The sequence below is a fragment of the Callospermophilus lateralis genome, chromosome 7, assembly GCF_048772815.1.
Source record: "Callospermophilus lateralis isolate mCalLat2 chromosome 7, mCalLat2.hap1, whole genome shotgun sequence".
NCBI lineage: Eukaryota > Metazoa > Chordata > Mammalia > Rodentia > Sciuridae > Callospermophilus > Callospermophilus lateralis.
In genome coordinates this window covers 64053587-64069187 of record NC_135311.1, presented here as the reverse complement: position 1 = coordinate 64069187, position 15601 = coordinate 64053587, and the positions used below count along the sequence as shown (strand labels likewise).

The following is a 15601-nucleotide window of genomic DNA, read 5'->3' as shown; positions in this document are numbered from 1 at the left end:
TTTTGTTTCAAGTTCAAGTGAGTGTGTGTATGTGTGTTGGGTTGAGTAAATGTGTTTCACACTGTGCGTGAACAAAATTGTTGTAGGTGGATCTTAGGAAGGTAAGAGGGTCTGGACTCAGGTGTGGCGGTCTGCTGGGGCTGACCTATGCCCTAGAAAGTGTCCTATATGCTACAAACAGTGGAGCTCAGGAGAAGGGCAAATAACCATCCTTGGCTCTGAGGGAATGGGATCTGCTCTCTGGAAGAACTGACCTGGGTCAGTGGGGCATCAGGTCAGTGGTGAACAAAGATCGACTGCGGGATCATTCAGACTTTGCTCCATGCTGGAGGATACTGGGGGGCAACCATTTGGTGCCTCAGGAGGGAACGGCCTTCACCACCCCTTAAGTACCTGGCTTCATTTCTATTCTTGTTTCTTAGGAGGTGACCTCAAACATATCAGCATTAAAGGAATGCTGCCCCAAATGAAGCAATAGTCCTCTCCTGACTTCATCAAACAGAGCCACCCACTGATAACCTCTGGCCCAGTTCTCAATTGCCTTTCACCTTTCCCCTAGATATTTTGACTACTTTTTTAATAATTCTGGAAATGTTTGACAATCTGTTGATAGGAATGATGAGGGTGGAGGTCAGGACAATTAGCAGGGAAGATCCTTTCCTTTGCAAAGTCCAGATTTTTCTCCCAACCACAGGTTGGGCAGAATGGGATCAGCAAACAAGAACTCTCAATAAGGAGAGAGGAAGGGACTTCCCAGGACACGAGGCAGAGGAAGTGGAGGTAAATTTGTTGATCCAGTTTGGCAATTGTTTCTTTCCACTCCCTCCTCATATAATGTTGGAATAACTATTGATTATCAGGGGAAGAATATATGATAATGTACTAAGGGCAGAAGTTTTCTTTGATTATGTGTGTGTGGGTGTGTGTGTGGGGGGGTGTGCGTGCGCACGCGCGCACTCGCATGTCTGTGCAGGTGTGTGTTATATAAAGTCCCAGAGATAAGCTTGAAGAGCTGCTTTCTTATTTCCTCAATGGCAAAAGGACAAATGTAAAAGCTCCCAGTTGCCACCAGCTAGATCTTAAAATCAAAGGGTCTCTCTTTTTTGAGGGGGCGAATGGTGGTTACTGGAAATTGAACTCAGGGGCACTGGACCACTGAGCCACATCCCCCGCCCTATTTTGTATTTTATTTACAGACAGGGTCTCACTGAGTTGCTTAGCTCCTTACTTTTGCTGAGACTGGCTTTGAATTCATGATCCTCCTGCCTCAGCCTCCCAAGCTACTGGGATTATAGTTGTTTGCCCCTGCACCCAGCAAAGAGTCTCTCTTTAAAAAGGTGGAATTTGGTCTACATGATAGATGCCCTTTGAATAGGGATATTTATCATATCAATATGCTTAAAATACATAGAATTTGAAATAATGGCTCACATATTAACTTTTGGCTGTCTTTCTAGTGTTCAAATTGGACATGAAATTGGATATTAATGTCTAACCTCCTCTTCTGGGCAAGTAGTGCACCTTGCAGGTGAATATGGGGGAGTGAAGCTGGATTGCAGGCATAGACTTTGGGGACTAAGAGAATCCAAAACCTAATTCTCCTTGTTGCATACTGGGTCACCTTGAGAAATATAGTTAGTATCTAGTTGGAATGCTTTAGGCTACCAATAGCAGCCTAGTGTGAAGTAATGGAGTGTGGTAATTCTGCAGATTCTAAGGTAGACCTGAGTTTGAATCCTAGCTCTATCACTTAACTAGCTGAGTGACCTAGCAAAATATTTAGGCTCCTATACCTGAATTTCCTTATATGCAAATGAAGAAAATAATAGACCTGTAAGATTGTTCTAAGCCATAAGAATGAAGGGCATGTGGGTGTGGCTCAGTGGCAGAGCACATGCGTAGCATGGTTCTGGGTTCAATTCTCAGTCCCAAAATCATCATCATCATCATCATCATTGTCATTATCATCATATTTAAATATATGAATTAATTTTAAAGTTCTAAAAGGGTTCCCAGAACTGAGTTCAATATTTAACAGTAACCAAACGCTCTAATCAAACAGACTAAAACATTAAAGAAATGCAACCTCTCTCTTAATGGGAAGCCCAGAGGTAGAAATGTCACTACAGTTGATGAAGTAAGCAGCACAGAATTGTCATCGTGTATCTGTTCTGCGGTCCTGAATGGTGGCTTCATTTTCAGGCTAGTAATGTCCGCAGAAGCTCCAAACATCACATCTAGAAATAGGATATATTTCTCTCTGTGGCTTTTTAAGAGAAAAAAGTAACATTTCAGAGAAGTTCATCCTCAAATTTCTAAAATCCCAGTGGCCAGAATTAGTCTTTTGACAAAGGGAATAAATGAGTTACTCTTAGACCAATTCATTTCATCTGCCTCTGAGGCTGGAGGTGGGTCAGCTTCCTCTGGATGTTTGAAAGTAAGCAAATGTTTGAATGATGTTTGGGTTCCATTAGGAACTCATCTAGAGGAAGGGGAGGCATGGTGGAGAATGGATACTGGATAGTCAACTAATAGTTGTTCACCACACCTAGGATGGACAAAGACTAAGAACAGGCTGCAGGATAAGATAAAATGGCAAAAGAAAGTGCAAGAGGCAGAGCCTGGAGAGACCCACTAAGGTCATTCCACACCCTTCGCCCCCCCCCAACCCACTCCCAACCCCTACAAAAAGACTGTTTAAAGAACCTGGCCAAGCCCACTGAAGGGGAGGGAGCTGTGAAGGACATCGAATGTCAGCCAAGTCCCTCACAAATCCTGTTTGGGTGGGAAGAGACAGAATTACACTAAGCTCATTTGGTGAAAAGTTTTACCCAATTAAGAACATTATGGATAAGATGGTGAGTTCTTAAATGATGTGAAGAGCTATGAGGGATCTGAGATTTTACTGTACTTCCAAGCTAACAAGCTGGGCTGCTAGTTTCATGGATTCTAGCAGAAGACTTGAGACTCTTGCAGCAAAGGTAAAGGACTTTAATACTGACAGCAATCTCAGTAGTCAAAGTATGAGCTTTTGTGATTTTTCTAAGCCGCAATACCTGCAGGGCCTTGCAAAAAGAGCTACATGACATCTGCATATATAATGGATTCCATCACAGGGGAGGAACCCCAAACTTGGAGAACCCCAGTATTTTATAATGTAATGTAAGCCTGCTTGTTCTTTGTTCCAGAAGTGAACACTATCTTTATTATACTAAATCACAAGCATTTCTATCTATGCGGCCTTGAATCCTGATGAAATGCCAATAAGTACGACACTCCATTGGCCACTCTGATTAATCTGACCAATAAAGGCCAAGACCAAATCTGTTCAATTTCTCTCATGCAACATTAATTTAAGCTGTTATCAATAGGACTCCAACTACTTCTCAGGATCCCAGAGCCAGGCACCGAACAATAGATAATTTCATAAATCCCATAAATCATCAGAGTCTATTTTAGAGAATCAGGTGGCTTTCTCCTTAAGTTTCTATACTGACCTTTCCACTTTGAGATATTAATCCAGGCCCAGCGAGATATATCAGTGATGGCACAAGCTCTATTTTGGCCCTTAAAATGTAAATCTAGAGCTATTATATCTGGTACAACACTGATCAGTGAGTTGAGGCCAACCTGGATGTCTTCCAAGGATGATGTAGTAGTATTGATCACTTCAACTAAAGTCAGGCACTAATTTTGTATCGTTTTTTTTTTTTAATTGGACAATTCCTGGCATAGAATAACTACATACAAGGAGCTCATAAATAAAAATGAGGTGGTTGTCTCTCTCTGAATATCTCCCAAATAATTAAGGGTAGTTTCCCTTTAGAGAGATATCTATAGTTCTGATATATATAGCACAACTTCCAGTGGTGCTTCCTTAAATATATGAAGATTTCTTATGACCACTGCTAAGATACAAGTCAATGAATTTTCAGAAGGCAGGAGGGTCAATACCTGGGTTCCATAAAAAGAAACATAGTCCCCAGGGAATATATCATGCTCACAAAAAGAAAATATTGGTTACAATTATGGGAGATCCCTAAATAGAACCTACATGTTTTACTAACGTTAGCTGGCCAAAAGTAGGTTTCTGCCATTCACAACCAAAAAGTCATTCTAATATATCTTCTAATACCTGTTGCCTCTCCATCCAAGTCCATCCTCCCATTTATTATCATTACTAATTCTTTTGCATCTATCAATCAATATTCCACCTCCAATTTCTGATAAACTAGGTTAGAAAATGACCAACGTCCCACAAGAGATTTATGAGGAATGGTATGACTCAATCATTTGCTAAGACTCATTGTTAAGAGATAATTCTTCAGGGATTGCTCATGTTTCTGTACATTTCACAAACACAATAACAGACTACCCTGGTTATCAACTATCTTTCAAAGAATATTTGTATAACAAACAACCCTGGGAGAGAGAGATGATATCTCCCTTTTGGAACAAAGGTGCCTATCTACTTGCTATCTATCATAAAAGGTTTGGGTTCGGGCTGGGGATGTGGCTCAAGTGGTAATGCACTAGCCTGGCAGGCACGGGGCGCTGGGTTCGATCCTCAGCACCACATAAAAATAAAATAAAGATGCTGTGTCCACCGAAAACTAAAAAATAAATATTAAAAAATTCTCTCTCTCTCTCTCTCTCTCTCTCTCTCTCTCTCTCTCTCTCTCTTTAAAAAAAAAAAAGGTTTGGGTTCCCTAAGTTCAAGGTTTTTCTCTTCTAACATAATCCACTGTGTATGCAGGTGCCCACTGCATACACTGTGCATACACTGTGTTACTTAAGACTTGGGAAACTACCACAAATGTCAATCTGACTATTGTGATTGTGATGAAAAATAAAGTCCTATATCTATGATCCAAGAATCTTGCGCCTTCTGCCAGCATCTAAGAAATTGTGGCAGGCCAACTTAGATTATAAGATTGGGAAAATCTCAGATATTTCAGTTATTGATAAAGAATCACAACTAAGATGGAATGTAGACAGAAGTATAAAAAAGAAAGAATGAGGGCTATATAGACCAATTAGGCTTGCTTTCTTCTTCCTCTTCCTATTCCTCCTTCTTTGTTGTGGTACTGGAGATAGAACCTGCCAGGGGTGCTCTACCACTGAGATACATCCCTAACCTTTTTTAAAAATTTTCATCTTGAGAAATGGACTCACTAAGTTACTCAGGCTTTTCTGGGATTTCAGGCATATGCCACTGTGCCTGACAAGTAGCAAGCGTTCTCTAAACAACTGAGACTCTGAGACTATTTTTTTTTAAGAGAGAGAGAGAGAGAGAGAGAGAGAGAGAGAGAGAGAGAATATTTTTTAATATTTATTTTTTAGTTCTCGGTGGACACAACATCTTTGTTTGTAAGTGGTGCTGAGGATCTAACCAGGGCCGCACGCATGCCAGGCGAGCACGCTACTGCTCAGCCACATCCCCAGCCCCAACTGAGACTATTTTGAGGCATACACTTTTTCTCTACTATAAATTTTCACTTTTACTGATTAATAGATTAAACAGATTTGCCCAGGTAAGGGTAAAAAGCCCTTGTTGGGTTACCTCACCCAGTTCATTTACAATCATACCTATGCAGTAAATTTGCTATAAAACTCAGAAGAACTGGGTTTAGAGAGCTTCTAGACAGCTGAATATGTGGTGATTCCTATGCCCCTTCTCCAGTACCTCACTCTATGAATCTCTCCATTGGTAATTCTTTATGATAGCCTTCACAATAAATCAGTAAGAGCTTCCCTGAGTTCTGTGAGTCACTTGGGCACATTAATTATAGCTTGTTGGTTGGAAGTAGAGGTAAACTGACCTGGGGTTTGTGATTGGCATCTGGGGGAGTGGAGACAGTAGTCTTTGGGACTGAACCCTCAACTTATGGGATTTGACATTATCTTCAGGTGTTTGGTGTCAGACTGGATTGTATTAGAGGACACCCAGCTGGTATCTACAGTAGAATTGATGGCTTGCTTGGTATATGGAGAAAACCCCATACACATCTGGTGTAAGAAGACTTCATATTGGTTGTATTTTGAGAGCAGAGGAAAAACAGGTACTTTGTTTTTTCCAGTGCAATCCCAGATTCTTGGAGACACCCACTGTATCCTTTCTCATGAAGGAAGGCTGTTGGCAAGATTTCCCAGACTGTTTTAAGGGCCATACATTAGCTGCTGGGTCTGCAATTCTCTACCAGATGACTCTATGAATTGTCTGTCTCATCCCTTAACCCCATGTGGAAATCCATCAGGAACAATGCAGGATGGTCCCAGATCCTGCACCTCCCCTACCCCCACACATAAAATCTGTTAACACCTCTAGGTGTCTTTCCTACTCTCATTCTCATAATTGTCACTCAGTTATTTCCTCTGATGGACAAATGCCACCTGGCTGACAGTCCTGACAAACAGGATAGATTGGATTAACTGTCCCTAGGCAGCCCTCCCCCAAACAAAGAATAAGCTCATTTAAACTGAACTGAAATTTTAAGTTTACCAACTGGCCAAGAAGTCACATTGGAAGCACTGTCAACCTCTTCTTGGAGAATATGAAATACATTACAGAATTATAGGAAAGTTCAGGGAAATAAGGGAAAGGTTGAGCAATTGAGTCTTTAAGAGAAGAGGGATTTAGATTTATAGACCAATGGATAGTCTCTGAATGTCCTTGTTAAGATGACCTTAATGCTCATGGGAACCTTTTAGTCTTATGTCACATAGCTCAAGTTCTCATGGAATGGCATCTGATTGGCCTCATTTGGGTCACATGTTTGGGACAGGAGAGGATAGGGATCTCAACTGCCAATTGAACCAAGTCTGCATTTGGTAGGGTATGTATACCCCGAAGAGAAACAGAGACATTTCCCAGCATGTAAGATTTCATTTTCTTAATCTTCTCCATGTTATGAGGGATGCTGTTGCTAGCAATTGAGATTATAACTTATATCTCCTTTACTAGCAGGGGAGAGAAAGAATCAAAGGAAAGGTCTCTGAATGGCCTGGCTAGGTCACAAGCTTTCTGTGTGGATTTTGGGATGAGACCAGGATACTGGGACTGGTTCCTATTCTAGAATCATAGGATGAAATAGGAAAGGAACAGTTCCCTAAAGAATGAAGGTATTTTTAATAAAGGAGGGATTAAGGGTGGTACTATCGAGAGAAAACAACAGATGTCTTCTGTGGTCACCATTTTTACATTATCCTTTTTCCCAGTCTGGAATATTGTGTGTCCCGGTCCCAGCATAAAGGAAATTAAGGCATTTCTAATTAAGTATCACAGCAGTCACAGCTCAGACCAGCATGGGTGAGTTTTTCAGGGCCACCAGAACATGTTTGGTGTAGTGGGGAGGGGGCTTGGGTGCACCGAGGGGGATGAAAAACAACCTTGGAGAAAGTCTTAGATGTTGACCATTGGATGCTCAAATCCATTCTGAGGCCCCTGGAAGGCACAGCTAGAGCCCAAGCTGAGAAGCCACTCATTAAATACTGCCAGCTTCTCACCAGGGAACTAAAGAGAATCAAAGGATTGGCAGGGTCAGGAAGCCAGGTTTGCCTTTTAGGGCTTAGAGCCCAAGGGTCAGAAAGGAAACTGTCTTTCCTCTCATTCCAGTCCTCTCTGGGATAAAAAGCATGGTCTGAAATGTCAAGCTCACAGTACAGGGGGAAATGAGAGTAAGGATGAGATATGTCAGTAAAACTGAAACGAGGTACCAAAGACCCCTGAAGGCAAGGTACTTGCAAGTAGAACTTAAGACACACCCTAAGGTTCCAAAGCCAAGGATAGGACACTTTATGGAGCCTGTGAATGGGAAGGAAATGAAAAAATCATAGTAATTCTCAATAAATATTTCTAAGCAATTTTTTTTTCTTACAGAAGAATAAAAGCATCAGTTATACAGGTAAGTGATATATATTTCATAGTAAATCATATTATATTCTATATAATATATTACATTATGGCATACATATAATATTTTATGTGATATAAAATTTCTATTGACCCACCTCTTGCAGCTATTATAGGAGTCATGTAGAAAACCAGTAACAAAAGAGAATATCTTTGCTGCCTCACAGTCTTCATGGAACCTGTCAACATAAATCCCCAGCCATAGAGCTCCCCACATGAGGCATGGCTCATAGAATAAAACCTGGATCCAATAAACTGAAAAATATGAGATTTGGAGATGATCTGGAGGCCATGGTTCAAGATGTAAAGCAGTCATAAGAACACAAAGGATACTCGCCTAAGAACCTTTGTTCATAACCTTACACAGCCAACACTTGCATAAATCTTCAGGTGACAGTGAGATCTTGCTCTGGTGTTTAATCCAGGTGACAGTAAGATCTTGCTCTGGTATTTAATCCAGACTGGCATTAAAAATATTCAACAACCAAACAGCTGAACTATACATCTTTTGGGAAATGGGTAAACAAATCATGGTACAGCCATACAATGGAATACCACGTAGGGATAAAAGAAATGAATGCCTAATTTACACAATAGGGATGACTTTCAAAAGCATTATATTAAGTGAAAGAAACCAGACATAAAAGAACTACACAGTTTATGGTTATATTTTTATGAAATTCTAGAAAAGGCAAAATTAAAGTGACAAAAAATAATCTGGTGTTTTCCAAGGGATTGATTGACTACTAAGGGGCATTTGATTAGTTAGTGATTTTTTGTTGTGGTAACATACATAGAGCATTAAAAGTGTCATTTTAACTACTAAACGTACAGTTCAGTGGCGTTAATTATATTAACAGTGTTGTGTAACCATCACCATTACCTATTTCCAGAACTCTTTCATCATCCCAAACAGAAACTCTGTACCCATTAGGTAATAACTCCTCATTTCCTCTTTCACCCAGTTAACTTTTATTGTTTATAAACTGTACCTCAGTCAAGATGATTTTAAAAATTCACTGCCTCTATCCAGACACTGTGATAAGTGTCCTCACATAGTTAAGCCCTTTCTTAGTAATCTTTGATTACACAACCCCCTTTGGACTTTCCACTGTGCTTCTGTACCTGAGGATCCAGGTCAATGGCCGTCCTAACTTTTTCAGAATGTGCGCAGTTTGGACACACATCTGGTTTCCCCTGGTTGAAGACTTGCTCTTTGTTGCTCATCATCATGGCAGCAAGACATCTCTTCCCTCTCTCTAGTCTCAATGAGTCTTTTAACCCAGCTCAGACTATCAGCATCTGTCTTTGAAAACATATACACAACACCACACACACACACATACACACACACACACACACACACACACACACACATGTCCTAACTACAGTTTCCTCCTTCAACCATGTGGCACAGCCTGTTCTGTGACTTAACTCACTCCTAGATATAGGTCCTCTTTCCCTTGGCCATTTTCCCTCCCAACAGTCAGCTAAGTCCAACTTGGACTTCACACTTATATTTTTAAGTGGTATCGACTGCCAGATATAAAGAAAGACTGAGTTTTCTTTTAAAAAGATAGGAATCCTTTTTCTTTGTCATCCTTTATATGACACTCCTCTAACCCCACAATCCTAAGGACAAGGACTGATATCTTCCAAATTGTCTTATTCTACTGTTTCCTATCAATAACTTAGAAACTGACTTGTTGGTCCTGTTGTTCTTTCAGGGAAGGGAGTAAAATGTGCCTCCCTCATGAGTCCCCTTCCCCTTCCTCTTCCAAGGCATGTAACCAATGCTTACCTCCCTCCTTTTTCCCCAAGGATGACCTTTGATTAAAAACTTAATTCATCTTTACAGAAGAGATACTGGAAAACTTCTGTGAGTGTGTGGCTAAAACAGTGGCCATTTAGAGCCCATTTCTTATTCTCCATGACCTAGGGGACATGATCTGATAGCATGAGGTTAAGGAACAACATTAAAATAGTCAATGACAGGTAAATGAAATGGGGTCTGTGGTTTATGTGAGTGGAGATACCTCCAAGGAGACTGGACTCGGACTGCACATTCCAGACTTCTTTGTAGAGTTTGCAGTCGTGGACTCCTCCCTAGGCAGTTTTGGGGGTCTTGAAAAGGCAACAGATCACTCCCCCACGTGATAGAGCCCCATATCACCTTTAATATTCTAAGGAAGATCCACTGTGGAGGGAAGAAAGACTTACCCTGTGGAAAGGCAGCAGGTCTCTTCAAGAGGTAGGGAGAGGAATCCCTAGGAAAGAGGTCAAAAGAAAGATCTAAGAATAGAAGTGATATTTACTAACCAGGGTACACCTGTGAGGAGCTCCCTGTGAAATAATTTAATGCACTGGGTACACACAGTATTTTGGGGGGAAAAATATAAAAGTATGGCCTTCCCCACACTTACACCTCAACTGGTCCTCAGTGGAAGGACTCCTTGAGGGGAGTGGCCTATGCCTAGTAATTCTAGTCAGATAGCAGCTCTGAGATTACCAGGGGACTGTGGCAGAGTGGGAGCCCAAGGAAGAATCATTTGCAACTGAAAAACAGCTCCTGACAAACAACTCTAGAACACAAATCAAAATCTTTCCAAATACTTAAAGAGGAATGTTCAAGGAGAATCTGACATTTGGGCCACAAGTGGATCAGAGCTAGACATTTTACTCTACCCCAAAGAGGAGGGAGAGGAGTTGCCACATATCTGTCAAGATCAAGGCCACATTTTCTAGGGTGGAGTCTTGAGTGAGCATATAAAGAAACCTATACAACATCCGTGTTAAACAAAACTCACCAGCAATAAGCTGCGGAAAATGTTCCAGCAACAAATAATTAATAAAGTGTTGTTAACTCTAATATAGAGAGAGAGTGACTACAATTCATCGAGGAAAGACAACATAACAAAAAAGAGAATGGTACACCTCAAATAAGCTGAACTAAGGAGGTTTTATTTACTAAGGGACTATTTATATACAAGTTTGATTTAAGGGAACTACATGGGATGGTGCAATTACCTAGGGCCATAGGGGGCCCCATTATTACTTTTCACTTTCAAAGATAGGAGGAAGGAAAAGTTACGGGAGCCCAGAGAGAAAGGATCTGGTTAGAGAAGTAATGAACTTTGTTCTAGAGACCTAGCCAGTCAGAGGAAACTTCCTTGGGAGGGAACCAAGGAAATAAATATTTTGAGTTTACTGCCATCCTATCTCCAGTCTCCTGCTGTTTTCTATATACTGAAACCAGCTGGGAGCCAAAGGGCACAGGTGCTATGCTAATGAAGCCCACAGAGGTCACACTTGCAGAGCAAGAGACAGAGTGGAGAGAGGAGCTGTGAATAGAGCCCAGGTGGAAAGAATTTGAATATGCAAATCACACAGGAAGAGATACTAATGGGCCTACTGGCCACTGGAGACTGGGCTCAATCTCCCCAACTATTAAAGATCAGAGTTTGAAGTCAGAATGCCTGATACACCTGCTCCACTGCTTGATTATTATATGATCTTGGTCAAGTTTGTTCTCCTCTGTAAAATGGGGCAATAATACATCTACACTGAGAATGCTAGTATAAAGATCAAATGAGAAAGGCATGGAAAGCCCAGGTAGTGCTTGGCATGAGGTAAACAATACATGATACCTATTTTTTTTTTCTCTCAAATTGGTAATTAATAAAGATCCATAAGCCAAGCATAGTGGCCCAATCTTGTAATCCCAGTAGCTCAGGAGGCTGAGACAGGGGGGTCATGAGTTTAAAACCACTTCAGTAAGGAACTCAGTGAGACCCTGTCTCTAAATAAAATCTAAAAGAGGACTGGGGATGTGGCTCAGGGGATGTAAAGTACCCTTGGGTTCAATTCCTGGTATAAAATATATATATTATACTTGGCATTGGTGAGATTATGGGGCAAAAGACATTCAAAAACCCTGTGTGTGTGTGTGTGTGTGTGTGTGTGTGTGTGTGTGACTTGAACCCAGGACCTTACATATTTTAAGCACATGCACCAAGCTACATCGCCAGTCTTTCAAAAATATTATAATGGTAGTATAACAGCATATAATCTTTTGGAAGACTAATTTGACTGTATTTATTATAATTCAAAATAGGAATAAACAGTTCCATGTCTAATAATTTTTTCCTACACAATTACTTTCAGGAATACCCAAGGGGGAAAATATATATATATATATATATATATATATATATATATATATATATATATATATATATATACACACACACACACACACACACACACACAAAGTTGTTTAATACTAGATTACAATTGAGAAAAGTTGGAAATAATCTAAATTTACATAATAGCATTCTGTGTAACCATTTGTGTTGGTTATCTATTGCTGTGTAACAAATTATAATCCCCACCCCCTGCAAACTTCATAGCTTAAAACAACAAAATTTTATTATCTCAGAGTTTGTGTGGGTCAGAAATTTCTGTGTAGCTTCACTAGGTTTCCCTGGCTCATGGTGTCTCATAGAGTTTCATTCTACTATTGACAAAGGCTGTGATCTGAAGGCTTGATAGGAGAGAGTAGGAGTAGAGATAAATATATGCATCTTTTATTCCTGCATTGTGCTTCCCCAATAATTTGGGTCGGTGTGGGCATCTTCTCTTCCTATTATAATATCCATGTCAAGGAGTTGGACTTTGATGCAGAAAAAAAACGGAGGAGGACCCTCTGTCCTACCTGATCCTGGCCCCATCAGGCCAGTATATCATAGGAAACTGTTTTCCTCCTTTTGAGAGAAAACACAGTGGTTTGGAGCTTAAACCTGAGCTTGTTGCAAGTTTTACCTACATTGCCTTGCTTTGTTATCCGTGAACTATTTTCCTGTGGTATTTTAGGAGAAGGGGTTGGCATCTAAAACAGAATTAAGAGCTGGGTGTGGTGGCACATGCCTGTAATCCCAGCAACTCAGAGGCTAAGGCAGGAGGATCTCAAGTTCGAGGCTAGCCTCAGTGATTTAGCAAGACCCTGTCTCAAAATAAAAAAAAATAAATAAAAATATCCAGGGGTATAGCTCAGTGGTAAAGTGCCCCTGGGTTCAATCCCTAGTACAAAGAAAAACAGAATTAAGATAAGCATGTATTCCAGCAGGTCCTAGCTAAATCCATATCTCAACATATCACTAACTTCAAATTTGTAAAATTTTTCATAAAGACATTGTCATGGAGCTTCTGAGTTTTCTCAACATGAGGTATTTCTCATCATTTTCACTCAGTTAAGAAAGGTTTTTAATCCTTTTATCAGTTTGCTCGATCTATAAAGAACTTGAATGGTATTCTAAAAATACTTGATAATAAATTTATTCATTCAAAAATGAGCAAATATTCTAATATGATAACATCCTTAAGACATCACCAGATCACAGTAGTACTTTAAGGACAGTGTATAGTGAAATGGTTTACATACTAAGCAGGACTCATATTCCCACTCGGAGAATGGAAGCTTCCCTTTCCCTGTCCACCAAGCCAAAAGAGGAGTTAGGAAGACCAGACTAATTTAGATCACCTTCCTAGCCCAGATCCAACCACCACCTGTGCTGTCGACTTGGTCTGGGGAGGTAGCTACTGGAGTCATGGACAGCTGCTAAGAGGTCTGGGCTTGCAGGCCATCAAATCCTGCTGTTCTCACTTTCTCCCAGGGCCCAGAGGTAGGAAAACCTCCCCCAAGCTCCATGGCTGAGAAATTTCAGTCTTGCTATGGAGACTGGAAAAAGGACTACTGTTTCATCGTTCATTCAGCAGAGTACAACTGTGTGCCAGAACTTCTTCAAGGCCTTGGGAAAACAGCAGAGAACAAAGTGTACAAGGTCTCTGCTCTCATGGAGGGGAAATAGAAAAATAAGCAAAAAACATAAATATATCAGGTAGGCTAAGAGCTACTGGGAATAATGAGAACTGCTACTCTCTAGAGGGCTGTAGGAAGACTTCCCAGTAAAGGTGCCATTTGAGAAGTGATTTGGAAGAAATAGGATAGAGGGAAGCTTGGGGCTGAGAGCAAAGAATGCAGGGTGGGGCACTAAGTAAGCACTGAGGGCCTGAGCAGGAGTGTACTTGAAGGATCTGGAGAACTAGAGTGGGGAGAGGGGAGGGTCAGAAAGGAGTGAGGGCCCAGCAGGCAGATCCTAGGAGGCCACAGCAAGGAGGGCAGATGGGAGTGAGGAGATCAACCCCGTCTTCTGGGCGCAGGGCCTAACTGCAAGCTGTGGCCACACTGTTGGTTGTTGTATCTCCACCATCCCCCACCCCTCTTTTTCCTGGTCACAGAGTTCACCTCCCATAATACCAGATGCCACTTGAGCATGAGGAAGTGATTTGTGATCCCTAAGATGCAGCCCATGGTCAGATAGATCAACAAAGAGAGAAACTATGGACAAGAGCATTCAGGAGGATCTCACAGATTCCAGAACAGTTGTAGATTGTGTCTGAAGAGTAGAAATTGATCTAGGACAAGGGTGAGGGTTGGATGAGCCAGAGAGCTCTCAGTTCCCCAGATGGAATTGAGGAGTTCTGGCTAATGAGGAGAAAGGGAGAGTAAAGTCACATGAGGAGCAGGTGACTGGGAGAGGGATAGAACCTGGAGCAACAGTGGTGGCTAGAAATGAGTTCCCTGACATGGTATCTCAAAGTGACCCCAGGGTGGGAAAGGACTTTGGGGAAGAATATCTAGAAAGCAGGAAGAGCCTTCACAGACTAGATTCATTGGTAGCTCTGGTCTTTGCATCTGTAATTCTTTCTACCTGGGATGCTCTTTGCCTGGAAAACTCTTATTCAACCTTTTAAATCCAGAAGAGTTATAAGTTTCTCTATGAAACCTTCTCCAATTTAGTTCCCATTGTAGGCTTCCACAGCTCTTCACTGATACCCCATTCTGACACTTGCTAAACACAATGCATTGTCATTTCTTTGGTCTTCTCTTCCCAGACTATAGGTGGATTTCTTGGGGGCAAACTCAATGCTTTTTGTATCCTGGGTACATAATACTATGCCTGAAATATAATAAGTGATTATTAAATGAATGATGAATGAAATATGATAAGGGGAAGAGGGCAGAAGGTGACAGTGGGCAAAGGGATGACGTTTTGAAATATTTAAATTAAGATACTGAGATATTCTAGTTATTGGTGGAAGAGATGATGTTATCCTTGGAAACTTTTAGAAGATACTATATATGGAAGGAGGAGATATAAATCACATATGAGGAGGAATTATAATTGTTAACTGAGAAAAGCTATAGAAGAAGAATGCAGAGAAAAGTAGGTGGAATGTTATATTAAGTTGAAAACCTGAGCCTACTGAGAACCTCAAGTTCAGGGAGTCTTTCTGATTTTCTGGAAACCTAGCAGTCACATTTTATGATATGATCATACAATACAATTACAATGACCTTACACACTCAAGGTTGATTCTTTTCATAGACGTCAACGTTAGGGTGGGTGCTGTATTCTTGGGCTGCATGATGCATGAACATAAGAGTTTTGTGGCATTTTTTCTGGAGGCTGATCTTATAGCTGAGTCAATGGCAAATGGTCACATTTCTAATTATTTTCCCCCTATTTTAGGAAAATTAAAGTTATATGGGCTATCATGCTGCTTTAATTTTCACTCTATCTCAACCATTTCAGAGTGTACCCTTTCTCACTGGTTTGCAACCCAAAC

The 15601-nt window shown here is 40.8% G+C and overlaps 1 long non-coding RNA gene across 1 annotated transcript in view; it reads left to right on the top strand.

The window, feature by feature from the left end:
* Window positions 1-702: 702 nt before the first annotated feature.
* Window positions 703-15601, top strand: part of LOC143405109 (uncharacterized) — a 74478-nt gene continuing 59579 nt past the window's right edge. Inside the window, exons 1-3 of the long non-coding RNA XR_013091971.1 lie at window positions 703-780; window positions 5911-6062; window positions 7880-7904. This is a non-coding gene — a long non-coding RNA (uncharacterized LOC143405109). The remainder of the gene's footprint in view (window positions 781-5910; window positions 6063-7879; window positions 7905-15601) is intronic.